Source organism: Aquila chrysaetos, chromosome 23, assembly GCF_900496995.4.
Source record: "Aquila chrysaetos chrysaetos chromosome 23, bAquChr1.4, whole genome shotgun sequence".
Lineage (NCBI taxonomy): Eukaryota > Metazoa > Chordata > Aves > Accipitriformes > Accipitridae > Aquila > Aquila chrysaetos.
Window position 1 is genome coordinate 8,255,493 of NC_044026.1, and position 15,292 is coordinate 8,270,784.

At 39.0% G+C, this 15,292-nt stretch overlaps 1 protein-coding gene across 23 annotated transcripts in view; it reads left to right on the forward strand.

The window, feature by feature from the left end:
* The window catches only part of INPP4A (inositol polyphosphate-4-phosphatase type I A), a 128,836-nt gene that overhangs the window by 59,270 nt on the left and 54,274 nt on the right, over nt 1-15,292 (forward strand). For all 23 annotated transcript variants that reach the window (XM_029998720.1, XM_029998717.1, XM_029998721.1 and 20 more), the window contains one exon: nt 14,373-14,435. The gene's annotated coding sequence lies outside the window, so the exon portion shown is untranslated. The remainder of the gene's footprint in view (nt 1-14,372; nt 14,436-15,292) is intronic.

Sequence of the window (15,292 nt, forward strand, 5' to 3'; positions counted from 1 at the left end):
ACAGACAGGTACCTTAGTCTTCAGTGAAGACTGTTAGTGCTAGATGAACAAGGCCTGACTTTAGAAGCTAAACCTGTTTGAACCCAGGCACCAACTGTGATTTTTATGGGTGGTGGAAGGGAGAGCAGCCACCGTGAGCTACGTTTTGTTGATTTTCCTTTTTTAAAGGTCATCACTGTGCTTTAAGGTGTGGGGTAAAGATCTTGTCTTCAGTCTAGAGAGAGAGGAAACTTTTTCTAGCTAAACTGCCACAGAAACTAAAGGAAAGCACTCCTGAAATACTTTCAATACCTCTATTCCTTAAGTAACTGGGTTTCTGTGTGTTCTGTTTCTTTTAAGGCATGAGCCCGGGTTAATACAGAACTCTGTGTTATTACTGTGAAGAAAATTAATAACCTTTAAGAGAGGAAAAAAATTTAACACCTTCCATACAGAAATAAGGTAACAGCGTTAGGACAGAAGACTGGTAAAAACCAAGTTGAAAGTGTGTCAAATTAGTGATTGGAATATCATGGTAATAATCTGTTGGTAATGGGAATAGAGAAAAGATGATAAACAATCAGACTCCATTCTGTTTGGCTTAATACCATACTCTTCAGCAGAAGCCAATTTTGAATGTAATCCTCCTATCCACTGTTACTGGGAGAGGAGTTTCTTGCTTTCTAATTACATGTATTTGTATATTAAAATAGTTTAGTTTGGTTCTCTAGAATTTTTTTGTGATGTTCTTTGAACATTTTAGCAGAAGAGCTATGAGTATTTTCACATGCCAGTCTGCAAAAGTTTAAGTTTGGCATAGAATTGTAGTTATTTATCAATATAAGCAATTCTCATTGTTTTCATTGTTAATGAAAAAAAATGTTATTGCTGCTTTTGTTTGTTATTGCCTTATAGTTCATAGACTATATAAATAGAAACTAAGTAAAAAGAGAAATTAGAGTTTTGGGGGATTTTTAATCTCTTGAACAATAAGGTAGGAGATAATACAAAAAATTCTAGGTTAACTGATGCACTCTCAAACAGATGAGTTCTTTGCTAGTTCAAGGGTGAGTTCTTTAACAGTATACTTAAATGGCTGTTGAAGAGAAATTCTGAAAGAATGTCTTTTGTAAACGTTTCATACATATGTAGCACTTTAGTAATAGCTTGAAAGTTAGCATTTCATTTCTGCATTACAAACTTTAATATTTTCTGGTTTATTTCCCTGATACTTCTCTATGGATCGGCTTTGAAATCCATATACTATAACACGAAGAAAAGCCTTTTCTATTTTGGATTCATAAGTATGACAAATCAGCTTTGTTTTGTATGGTGCCTGTTGGTGCATTTTATCCTCGGACAAACAATGGGTTATATGTGTTAACCCATTTGCTTTGATGGGTTAAGTAATAAAGTCAAAAAACCCTGCCACACAGTCTTTTATTTCTTTGAGAAGAAAGTTGGGACAACAATGCTTTCAGATAGTATTTGATGCAGAAGGAGGAAAAATGGAAAGAAAAAGTTCTTGAGGACTGATTTTTCAAGAAGGCACAGCTGGGAGCAAAAGTGACTCGGGGAGCAGTGGTTATGGATCCCCATGGACAAAATGGATGCCCAGAGCATTGAGTATGAGTGGTCTCAAGTGACTGTATTTTACCATATATGTTTGTTGATATTTATTCAGCTTTATGGAGAAATGCACTTGTTGGTACTAGAGATTGTCTGTAGTTGAGAACTTGGATATCTTGCTATACAGTGAAGGGAAGAGGCAAGCACAGACAAGAAATTTCTCATTATTTTTCTCTCAAGTCTTAAAGTAAAAGCAGCTTGTAATTTCCCAGCGCAGCTCCAGTCATCTGGAGCTGCTCTTCTGGATCTTGTTTAAAAACTGTCCTTTTTCCCCTTCCCCAGGGGCACCAGTAAGTACTAGTAAGTATTTGGCATCTGTTACAAAACATCTTTAATTAGACTAGACAAAATCAGTGTGCTAAATAGGAGCCTCGCAGAATAGCAAAGATCTCTTCTATGTCCAGCTGCATCCATCACTACGGAGACGACACTGCCATATTGTAACTTAATGTTTTGGCTTTGAAATAGTATAGCACAAAAGGAGTAAAGATATCTTCTGTCCTGAGGCGAGTTTCCATATTGGTGATCAAAAAGGAAAGTATGAACATGAGAGCTGAAAAGATTGTGGTTGTAAAGGTGCCTGAAAAACAGATGCAGCAATTACCACATGGTCACAGCTTTCCCAGAACTGAGGAGAAATTTGTAGTATATTTTTCAGTATTGACTCCTGCAGTCTGATTTGTAGTGTTGGCCGATTAAAGAGTCCTTTTATATGACAGATCACATTAGGAAAATCCATTTGGATAAGTGTTTGCAAACTATTCTAACTTACACAGGAGTGACGTGGGGATGACACTGGGGAGGAAAACAGAATATGTTTTAACACTAGTTATTTGGATGCCACCGTTGTCCACTCCCAGGCAATGTAATTTTATCTACAGTTGTAAAAGGCAGACAGAGCTGCAGTTTCATGACAACTGCTTTTATGACAGTTTAACTGCAAGCAAAACCGTCTCTGTGTAGCGGTCGTGTTTTAGAAATGGAAATGTTAATAAATGTGTTAACTTTTGCATCTTCTACCTGACTGTGCAGTCAAACTTCTATACCTTCTCACCCCCCTCTGGATCTCTGAAAACACTCATCCTTTTATAAGATTGGAGTTTACAGTACCAATCATTTAAATCAGCTAAACTACTTGTGGGGCTTAGGTCATATAAAACCAGCAGAAGTGTAGAGAACAGTGTTTTTGTGGCTTTCACAGTCTTTATTGTGAACCAAGGCTGCATAACTGAGGTTGTCTAGCACTTGGATAATTTCATAGCCAAGATAAGGATGCGATTTGGTAGCTTGTTGTGCATAGAGTTCTTAAAATCTGGGTCATATTACCACAGAGAAATCCCTCAGATACTTAGCCACAAAGCTATTCAGAATGGAAGAGTTAACAAAGTGCTTGTTGAATGCACACTAATATCACTGTTTCTGCATCATCCTTTAGTAGTCTGAATTTTCATAGGGATTTAACACTGTTGTTGCTTCAGTATTAAAAGATCCATAGAGCTTGGGTTGAGTGCTAGCCTCCTGCATTTCAACCAGTGTTCCCTGGCTTCATTCCCCATAGGTAATGCCAGACTGATTCTTCTTTAACTCACTTTCATTTGGGTTAGCAAATTGCTTGGGTTTTTTGTAAGTGGATACCTCATTAAGAACTATTTGCCTTGTAGGGTTTCAGTTACAGTTTGTTTTTATTTTCTTTGTTGAAAAAGATTACTTTCTTTTTTTTTTTTTTTTCTTAATTAGATGAAGTTATTATTAGACTTTCCCTTTTCAGAACTGGAAAATGCCCAGAAAGGCTTTAGTTCACAGTTTCTGAATACAAATTTACTTCTAAATTGAGACCAAACATGGAAAGATTTAGAATGTTAGGTGAATAATTTGTGTAGTTCTGAGCAGATGGAAACAATCTAAAATGAAGAAAAAATTAGTCTTAACAATGATAGCTGTTTGGTTCTTACAATGTTTAAGTCTGTGGTTTTAAATTGTCCATGAACTATGAAAATAAGTTGGTGGGAAGTGACTGAGGAAAGCAAGCCTACGATCAGTAGCTTTAAATTAGCTTGTACCAAAGGATTCTACCACTGGAAAATTTTCAGGGAGTTTTCAAATCTGAAAAGATTGAAAACTATTGATATAAGAATTTCGTAATGTCCCATTTCATTTTGTCATAGTTCTAGCTTGTTTCACTTCAAACAGTTAAAAAGTTTAGGTTTATGACATTTTCTATTTTAAAATAATTATTTGACAAAGATGCATTACACTGAGGTCTGTGATTCACAGTGATATCACTGTGGGCAGATGATAATTTTATGTTTTCAGTGGAAGCAAATAGATTCTGCTTGGAGCATAGATGTTATCCCAATGATCACAAACTGTCCTGACAATGTTACATCTAGTTCTCATTCTTGCATCTTTAGTCTATAAAAACTCTCTAAATGAAGCTGTAGAGATGAGATCTGCATGACCTTAAAAAGCTGGAAAGAGTAAAATTAGTGCTCCCAACGGTTGAAAAATTTCTCTCCTAAAACAGTGGATGACAACAGGATCTGCTGGTACAAGTAAGCAGTGAAGAATGGCACTAAATTCCACATCTGTGCTGTTACACTCAAGATCTTTTTTATGTGTGAGGGTGAAACACACCTTATATCTAAAGGCAAGAAGTTGTTGTTATTATAATTAAAGACTTTACAGGCTAATCCAGGAATCATTACTTGTTCAGATCTAATAATTACAGGAAAAGAAAGAATGCTTCTGTACAGGGGAAAGTCTCAATAAATAACAATACAGTTAAAATCATTGAACACACAGAGTGTCTACCTCTTCATCCTGCTGTAATGCTCACCCTTTCCCTGCTCCTCTGGGACTCATTGGCGGTTTCATTCTGGTGGTGAGGATGTGGAGGTGTTTCAGCAGTTGTCAGCATCTAAAGGACTTCAGATGCTGACGGGAGGAATATGATGCTCATGTTGATAGTTTCTTCTTCTTCACTCTAGGATCCACTTGGGGACATTTTTATGTTTGCTAACAATCTTTTAAACTTGGCTCTTTCTTCATTGGTCTGCAGCTCCACGTTACATCCAAATTTAATATATGTGGTACCTTACATACATGTTAGATACTATTTCTTTATTCTGTTTATTACCCTAAAAACAGTTTTGTTCAGCCTCAAGTCTGCAGTTCTTTAAGTGACCATGGGTGAGCTGTCCATAGCCAGAGTATCTCAAAGTGTCTATTCTGTACCCTATCTCTTTTTATCCCATGCTTGTATTCCTCTACATCCTGTGTCTCCACTTCTCAAGGCCTCTGCTATCTTACCGGGCCTGTATTTTTCTACACTATATCATTGTGTTAGAGTTGTAAAATGATGATGGTACCATGCAAAGATAAAAGTAAAAACAAATTAGCCACAGACATCTGGGCAGTTGGAAAAATTGTTGTTACAACTAAGCCAAGTTTAATTGCGGGCTAAAACAAAAGTTGCAGGCAGGTCAAGAAAAGTTCAAACAAAGGAAACCTGAAAGGCCTAAGTCCTCAGGGTTTGCAAGCCCCCTTACAAGGCTTATGGCCAGTCACTAGTGATGGCAATATAGTGTTACAGGCTAACAGTGCTGCAAGGTCCAAGGATGGACTCTGGTAACATATTAGCTGTCATGTTGCCACCAACCATTAAATAGGTCTGGGTGTGATGCCCAGCTCAGTAAGTTCCTAGGGTGCTTGTCCGCTGAATCTGGAGATGCCTCACAAAATACCAGTACTGCTCATTATACTGTTTTTCTCAGTCTTTAGTGCTGGCCGCTATCAGAGAGGACTGTAGGCTTGATTAACCTTTTGCTCTGACCCAGTCTTTATATTCAGCTTTTAGTTCCGTGCTTTTGCCAGAAAGTACTGCCTCTCTAGCAGAGACAGCAGTTGTAGGAATGTGTGCCCACATTGAGATGCAGTTCAGTATCTTAGTTTAACCTGTTGTTGAAAGTGGCTTTGATGAGATGGTGGGCTATAAAGTTGTGTGGCTGAAATGCAGGTACCTGTTCTCATCTGGGCCAGAAGAGCAAGCTGTGGGCAGAAACATCATCTCTGCTGCCTTGCCTTGGAGGTTTGACTACTGAGGTAGGCAGCATGCTTATGAATTTCTGATAAGGTGTGGTGGGAGGCACCAGGAGTTAGAAGGAGAAGCCGGCGTCACTGTTGCTTGCCTTCAGCATGCAAAAATTGAGAGTCAGATATATCAGTCGTGAGAGTGAGTTAGTCATGGACTTTAAGTAATTTGGGATGCATCCTTCACATTTTCAGGCTTTTCTGTATCCATGCAAAATTTGCTTTTAAAAAAAAGTGAGATTCAGATAAACTTGGCCTGTAGTAACACTCCAGTTTTACAAGGCATGTTAGTGCTTGGAGAATTGACAAAACTGACATTTAAGCTCATATTTTTGAGCACTGAGTGCTGCAAGGAACTCAGCACTAATATATGCCCTTTGTCCTTGCATAGTATTTATATCTTTTTGTGATCGTTGCTACCATCCCTGCTGTAGTGGTTATTTTTTTAAATAAACTTTTGAAGCCCACTAAACTACATCAGTTCTAAGGATTGATCAGTACTAGTTGCTGAAAACAAACCAGTAGATTGTAGTTAGAATTATTTGAAAGTTGTTTTTAAAAGCCGTGGACTCCAGAAATTCATGGCCATACCCTATAGGAGTCTTAATTTTATTCTGAATTTTGGACTGAAATGTTTATTACATTTGTTCTGTTAGATGAGAGTGAAAGAAAAGAATGTTGTTACAGCAGAATAAAGTGTTGCACAACACATACTACGTCTGCACAAGTATTTGCTACCTTCTTTGTCCGAACAGACCACTTTAATGTGTAATATGCTGGAGTGAGGAGACATGAACCTTCTAAGTAAGTACTTGCAACATTTTTATTTGTCCATGGGTGTTCACGTTTGCTCATTTTACACATTAAACCAATCAGAGTAGTAGAAATACCTTTAGTTACTCTTTCTAAACTATTTTATCTTTGTTTTTTCTGTCTTAGAGCTAGCATCATAATATCCACTACAAGACATTTATTTTCTATAATAGCTCCTTTGTTCAATCACGCCTCAACAAAGAATATAGCATTTCAGTAAGGCTGATAGTCAAATATGGGAAACCTCAGGGGAATTTTCACAAGTAGGGGACAATTGTTGAAATATGATATTCTAATAGAAAGCTGCTGATCTTACATCGGAGAATGATTTGTAATCAAGTTCATAGAAATATTTCAGTGCAATTTGTTCTGATTTCCTCTAATGAGGTCACTTCAAAGACATGCAAGTCTTATGACCTATTTTTTTTTGTAGGTCACATACTTTATTTATTGCAGTTTTGTGCTACTGATTTAGGCCTTTTAAATTCAGCAAATACGGCAAGTTTCAATATATTCCAGATATTTTTCCAGTATATTTTAAAATGACCCATGTCTGTCAGTACATGTAATCTTCCCACACAGTTGTGTTTCAGTAGCTCTGCTACCAGCTAAGAATCCGTTTCTTAAATGATATTGTCAGGTCCTATTAGCAACAATTCAGTTTATACTTGACGTGGACTTTGCCTTTTGCAAGTGTGGTGGAATGTACCTTCCCTTAAAATCCAGGTACAGTTTATTCCATGTTAAAAACACATAAGCAAGTATGTTAGTCAGGAGAGTTAATTATGTTCCTGGTACAATTACAGCTTTCTATGAGCTATTTCACTGGGTCTTGCTTCCATCTTCCTATTTCTTTTTTCTTTCTTAAATTCTAGATGTATTGTCTACTGCTGATAACTCTCATCAGCACAGTCACTAAAATGAAACTATTGTTGCTGATATTTAAGTGTAGAAATGTTGGTTTCTCTGAAGTTACCGTCATAACTTGTTTTTACTGAAGAGCGTCAGTAGCGTCCTTCCTTGTGACCTGCAACGGGCAGATGGTGACATTCCGAGACCTCTGAAAAATTGCTTTTTAATGTTTTCTGGCTTTGTTGGGAAATGAAATTATGGCTTCCTTTTCTGAAAGAGAGGTGTCTGCAGCAGTTCCTTGCCTATAGCAGCAAAGCTTGGACAAATTACTGTATTTCAGACCCTGTCACTTCATTTCCCACTTCCCCTTCTCATTGACCTTGATCAGAATACAGCTGCCGTAACCACGTTGTGAAGGGCAGGGAGGATGTGTATATGTATGTGTGTGCATGTGGGAGGAAGGTATGGGGCGCAGGGAGGAACTGGGATAGCGCATGTGCATCCACCGACCCACAGTTCGCCTGCTGCATTGGGCAATGCAAACACAGGATAACACCATCCCTTTAGTCATCCCTGAGTCTCCTCTTGCTCCTTCCCAGTGCTTGTGCTCCTGAATCATTTTTGAATGTATAAACATTTTTGAGTATATAAAGGCTGCACTTTGCTCAAGGCCCACTCACAAATAGGTTTATTTCTTCTTTCAGTGTCTGTCTTTAGGCATAGCTAGTAGCTGACAGGTGATAAGCATTATCTTTTGCTCTGTTTAGTCCTGAGTCCTACCACTTCTTGAGAAACAGCTCAGCAATCCATCCTTCCTCAAACCTACCAGCTGTACTCCCTTTTGGCTGTCATCTCAGCTCACATCTGCCTTTTTCTGGCTGGTGGAGAACCCTGTGTAAACTCCATTGTTTCTCCTCACAACTTGGGCAAGAAAGCAAACCACATGTTGGGGGTCTTTGGCCCAGATCCTAGGAATCTGGACAGGTTTTTCTGGATGTGTTTGAAGTCTTTGACAGGGCCACAAAGTGGGGTCTGTATGCTAACTAGATTGTCAAGGAAAATGTTCTCAGAAACTGGCAAGACACTGAAGTTAGCACCCCATCCCCTCATATCTTACAGGGTGATCTTACTGTTAACCCACAGGGTAGGATTGGCATGAAAAAGGATTCCTTTCACTGGGACAGCTGTCCCACTGAGGCGTTGAAATGGGAGCAGTGGTGGGAAGTATAGACTGTTATTGGCCTGTGTGGAGTTGGATGCTTATGCTTCCAAACTGCCAGCATCCCACCATTTGTTTACATGACTCCAGAAAGGAATCCAGGAAACAGCCTTGCAGTCAACATCTTGGCCCACAGGAACCCTCTCTCCCATTGATTTAGAAAGATCAGGGTAAACAAACAAATAATTTTATTTTCCAGGAAGAAGAAATGAAAGCAGCACAAAGGAATCAGCTATCTGGAATCAAAAAAGTATTACTTAATTTGAAAGGACATCCAGTATCGTGGCCATTAGGCATAGTCTAGGCATGAACTGTGTAAGAAAAAAAGATATATGGATCAGAAATACACTCATAAAACACAGTTCAGGAGTACAAAACAAATGCTGATGGAGAAATATGCATCAGCAGATTTATATTAGTAGCATAAGACTCCAGTTTTGCTATGCTGCCTAAATCCTGGTAATAACCTTTGTGGAATATTACTCCCACACTAACATTTATTTTAAATTTTCTAAATACTTGACACTGTTTCATTTCCTGAGTCAATTAGTTATGTCTTACTGAAAACACATATGTTAGAGAAAGAATTCATGCATTTCTGATTTGTCCTCAGATGCTGCTATACATTTTTAATTTATATAAACATTTTAAACAGTAAGCATAGGAATCACAGCAAGTCAGAGCAATGCCATGTAAAAATGAAGAGTGCTTTGGAGATTTTTTTGGTGTGCCTGTCACCTGACGGAGCATTCTTTCCATGTGGGAAAATGTAGTGTCAGGAAAGTAAACAGATGTTTAGCCTGTGAACCTGGAGTGCAGTCCTATTGCGCAAGTGAGGCTCAATGGTTTCAGAGCAGAATGTGAGATCCCATCAAACACATAGAGGACAGTGCTAACAGTAGTCTGTGATTCCTGGGTTGTTTTGACCAGCATACATCAATTTTAATTAGTGCTATCTTAGTCTGTGAAGTGGATGAGTATTATAGGCAGATAGATCAGATAGTTCCTTAGACTTCTCGTTGTAATCCAAGCTTGACCAAAACTTCTGATTACAGATCTAGTTTCAGTGCTTTTATCCCTCTGTGTCTTCTGTGGTCCCCCTTCTCATTGCCTGTATGTTGGAAGATATTTTACTGCCATCCGTCTGTAATCAACACCAATATGAATTCTTTAGCAAATGTTAAGGTATGTCTGGTTCATTTCCATTTCAGGTCATAAACTGCTGGTTGGGTTTGGGGTTTTTTCTGCCTTTGTTCCCCTACCCCACCCTTTCCTGCAGCAGGAGGAGCTCAGAGAGTGGGTTAAGCTTTTTTTTTCCAGTTAGAGTAATGCTGTTTCTGCATTGTGAGCATCATGGTTATGATGACAGACTGCTTTAAAAGAAGCAGGCTTTAGGAGGGTGTCCAAAGGACCATCAAATTCAGAAATGCGTTTCCAGTCCAAACTCCTCAACGGAAAATATGTCCCCTGTTCTCATGGGCTTTTCCATGTCCGTATAGGTAATGTGACAACCCTATTCATGAGAAATCATCCCATGCTCAGGAAACTTCACCAAAATGTACCCAGCATGTTTCTTGTGAAGAGGGTAAATATTAATTTAGGGTAAAAACCATTTGTAAACAACAGGGAAGGCTGAGAGGGTTGGACTTCAAACTGCTCCGTAGCAAGACTCATCGTTTTCCATGGCACTGTGCTGTGCTCAACTTGATAAAAGCTGTTCTGCAAAGTGAAACAGAGCTGTGCTTTTTCCTTTTTAGCTAGCAAATCTGTGTGTTACAAATGTTTGCCTCCACCTGTGGGTGTGCGTATGTTTGTGCTCATAGGAGTACTGAAGAAATAGAAGTATTGTGATGACAAGTGAAATTAAACCAATATCTCATTAACAAGAATGCTAATTGTATTTCAGTTTTGAATATAGACAAATGGTCTTAATTTGCACAAAGAACTAAAGGGGCCTAAACTGCAGTTTTCTATTAAAAGTACTCAAATATATTAAAGGGATAAAATTAGGGGTTTAGATTAATTGAGTTTGCTGAAGTTCATAGCGAGGAAGGATCAAGACAGTTTGTAATTTACAGATTTGTCTGTAAGTAAGTGGGAGAGGGTGGACAGGAAAGCGAAGAGAAAACAAGCTACTTTCTGCTGCTGAAATGGCCTTTTATCTAAATATCATGGAAAGGTTGCATTTGGGGATTTCCACGCTACACAAATACATTCGTTGTATCTTGCAGTAGTTTATTTCATTTTCTTCTGAAAGATTTTTCCCTGTTCTTGTTGAGGTCACCCGCTTGCCCAGAATCCTCAGGAGGCCTTCAGAGAGTGACAAGAAGACTCTTCAGGGCAACCTTATTTTTTTGTCCTTGATAATCAAGATTCTGGTCAGTGGGAGAGGGGGACATTGAACCAGCTTGAGAGGGAAACCTAGACTTAAGGAGTAGACTGAGAGGGGGGAAATACAACTTCTTTGTGGAGCTGGCAGACTAGAACCTGCCAAGTACGTTTTTGGTGGGAAAGTAATTTTGGTGGGAGGCAAAAGACCATATTGGATGCTGGCAGCACTTGCTTTCTTTTGCCTTCCCAAGGGACATGGTAAGGGGGATGTCCTCGATCATGGAGTGAGTGGAGTGAAACCCTGTTGTCAACCTGTGGATTTGCAGTAGACAGTCTGTGTTGCCGCCCCCATGAGTTTGGCCGGAAGGAAGAATCTGACTCAAGGTGTCAAGCTCATGGCTCTGACTTTTCCTGTTGTGATCTGTGTGAGATTCAGGACATTCAGTCTCTCATTAAATGAGACAGAAGAGCGAAGAGCTTGTGAGACTGTAAAAAAAAATAGCTCTTAATCAGTGATGGTCTTGGCAGGCTTTTGCTGGGAGCTGCTGTCCTTTGAGCTGATGTTCTGCTCTTGGGCTGTCTCTGCAGCCATGAGTGATAGGGTTAATCCAGACCTTCACCTCAGACCCTGAAGCATGCTTAGTAAAGTTCCTTGCACGGTGTTTGAAATAGCTGTTGGAGATGGGATGCTGGGATTGCTGGAAGATTGGTCTGGAGCCAAATCCTGGAGCCAAATCTTGAGCAAATCTTGTTTCACTACCAAGGTTTTTCATGGTTGGAACTAATAAATAAATAAATTTAAAAAAAACCAGCCCTGTATGCTAGTTATACTAGAGATGGTGCTCTTACATGGAAGGCAACATAGTCATAACTTAGCACAGTCTGGCATTTCATCCTTTCCCTTATTTTGTCCATAATGATACAGTTAATAGGATGTTAGTTGGAAACCTGGCCATGTGGCAGATCCAAAATACTTACTGTTTTAGGCAGTATTCATTTCTACTTTTTTGTGTATTGCTAAAACATTTTCAACCAGAGAAACTTTTTACTAAGATGTTATCTGAAGAATGCAGTTGGCTGAAGGACCCCTCTTGATGTTTCAAAATGGATTGTTCTAAGTACCCCACAACTGCTTTTCCACTGCCTCTTGGAGATGATGGTAAACTTTTAGTAGGATTGCATCCCAGTTTTTTTAAAGCATTAAATAAGCTGTCACATTCTCCCTTTCTCTATTATTCTCTTCACGTAGATGTTTCAGTAACATTTAGCCTTCCACTGCTGTTGCATTTTCTGCTTTGACATGTCTCTTTACCTGATCAAATGCCATAAGCCCAGAGCGCTATGGCTGTAGAAAAGTATAGTCTCAAAGTAGATTTTGATTTAGTCTGTAAATGGAGTAGCCTCTTTCTCCTGCTTATTGATGTATGAATTGGAAAAATCCTGTTTCTTACAGTTGTGTAATGAGTGTCAAAAACGTAGTTATTAGGGTGAAAGGTTTGATCTCACCTGACACATTTGTTTCAAGGGGTAGTTTGGTAGGAGATTTTTTTTTTTTTTTGCAAGAAAGGAACAGACCAAAGCACTTTGCCAAAACAGTTGTGGAGATAAGGAGAATATTAGCTTGTAGTTGTACAAGCTAATCACCGAGGGATTATTTTGGGGCTGAGGTGATCATCATTTTTGCTTGAGATCTTGCAGGCAGTAAGAGTGAGACCAAATGTCCGAAAGTTTCAAGCCCACAGGATCTGAGGCCATGCAGCTCAGCAGAGTGGCATTTGCTTCCCACAGCCAACTGCCAGGACTGAAGGTAGCAGGCCAGAAGTGGCATCTGATGAAGATCTTTTCTTCTGGTCATGTGCTTTGGTGCTAACAGAGCACCAAATAAATATTCACGTAACAGAGGGGAGGCTTGTTCAGAAGCCTTTTCTGCACAGTGGAAATGATCGTTACTGGTATTGGGGGTCAACAACAGCTTTCCATACTTCTGTTGAAGTCACAGTTGAAAACTGGCATTGCAGCAAAACTTCATGAAGTGCAAAGCTGCACATATTGCCAACATCCAATGTCTGCAGTATTAGTAAGGACAAAGCCAAAGGCTATGTGTAGATGCGTCATGCCACCTTCAGGATGGGGTTTGCCTGGACATGAATTACACCAGCCTTTGGGATTGCTGGCTGCAGGAGTGGTACCAGCCTTTGGTACCATCTAAGGAAACTATCTGCTGTGTTAATACTACTTTTAATTTGGTAGGAATCCTACGTCCATTGATTTTTATCAAAAACATGGTCATAAAGTTGTAATTATTGAAACAGCTGTAATTCAAGAGAGTGATCAGAGCACCTGTCATTTGGGTGTGTCAGGCAATGCAGTGAATACAGTGAAGTCATCCCTGCCTGAGCTAGCACAACTGTGGGAGGGATCCACTTTGCCCAGCTGCAGCATCAGACCTAAGCTAGTCATCTAAATTCTTTCTATAATTAGAGAGAGAGAGAGAGATCTTCCTGGAGTGATTCATCCCACCTACCTTGGAAAATGGTGACTCATTCTCTGGAAGTGCCTGTGTCTCACCATTGATTATATAGAGAACCTGGGCAGTGAGTTGAGATCAGATACCTGCCTCCCATGCAGTTTAGGTGAGATAAAACCCTTTCCATAAGTGATAAGAGCTCATACCTATGTTCTTAAGCAGTCTTGGGTAATTGGTAGGGCTGGCAATTAAGTGAAAAAGCTCAGATTGGACTTTTCCATCTCTTTTATTGTAGTATGGCGTACATGGGCGGTCTTAAAAGGTATATCCCATTAATGTGAATGTACTTGAATGAGATGGTACCACGAACAAATACAAACCTTCAGTTAACCTGTAGTAGATTTAAAAATAATTCACTCTTCCTGTATGCTTATTGCTAGCTGTTCATAGAAGCCTATCTTGCATAGTAATTTCACCCAGTGGAGAAATAGTCCTACATCCTGATCATTTGAAATTCTGTGTTTTGACACAGAATCTTTTCTCCTGACAGTGGTGGTTATAACTCTTCCAAACAGCAAAATTTTGAAAGTTTAACTATAGAAGAGCAAGTGTAGTAACAAATGCTGTCTCATACTCAACATATCATATACATTCCTTTTTCTTAATAGCATCAAGCCTTTCAGTAAACATGTTAACATATGTTTCTTACAGCCATTCTACCCACTCACCAAATGCTGACCTGAAGTCAGTCCTTTTCAGCATAAGCTTATTTTTTTGTGCTCCTGCTCTGACTGGCTATTGCTATGACTAGTGCTGGGTGAGGTCCAGCAGAGGATCATGCTCTTTCTCTATTTTCAGTAAACTTTTATGTGAGAGCTAGTAATTAGATGTTAAATTTACAGTTAATCTCAGAATGGTACCTGCATGTTGGTTGTGATGTATGCTGTGTAAAAAGATTGATTAGTCATGCTGATTATTTTGTTAATTTTTTAGATGTGAACTTAACTGATGTTATGATATGCCAAATCCGTCCACACATGAGGAAGAGAGCCTTCTGTAAGTATGATCAGTGTAAGTAAATTAAAAATGTATCATTAGGTGAGAAACTAATATTGCAATTTAATTGAAGAGTTGAGAACTTAGAGCACCTTGGAAAATTATTATGCTCAGTAATATTTTAAGTAGAAATAGTTTCAAAACAAAGAAAAGACCTGACCCTGTTTTAACTTCTCAGGGATTGACCCTTTTTAAGGATGTCAGCAAGTACAGAGATTTTAGCTGAAAAACAGCTGGACTCTTTAACCTAACTGCTGTCTGACTTGTACCTATGTGAACATGTTAGTTATTCTCTAAAAAGGTATTTTGGGATTTGTGGGAAGGGGCTATGGCATCCTGTCTAAATCTCTACAAGCACATTTTGTAGGTATTCTGTTTCATTAGGCAGTTAGGTTTAATGGATTTACAAACCATTAAATGTCACGTTACATAAAGAACAAACCAAGGAAAACCTATTGCTGAAAGAAGGGAAGAAAAAATAGGTGAATAGAAAAACTTGGAAACTGGCAAAGAATTTTGATGGAAGTTTTATTTGACCAAATCTTAGGACATTCAGTGCTATTTGAGAAGGGCTGGTGGTTCACTAGACACTTAACCACTGAAACATTAAAAAACAAAAAGGAAGGAAAAAAAAAAAAGCTTTTTTACTGTGAGTGATCAGACGTTGGAATAACTAGATTGGCCAGAGAGGTTATGGCCAGAGAGGTCCATTCTTGTCCAAAACCTACTGGACACAGTCCTGAGCAACTTGCTGTAGGTGACCCTGCTTTTGAGCAGGGGGGTTGGATTAAATGAACTCCAGAGATTCCTTTCAACCTCAACTATTCTGTGATTCCATATGAATTGGAAAACTGCCT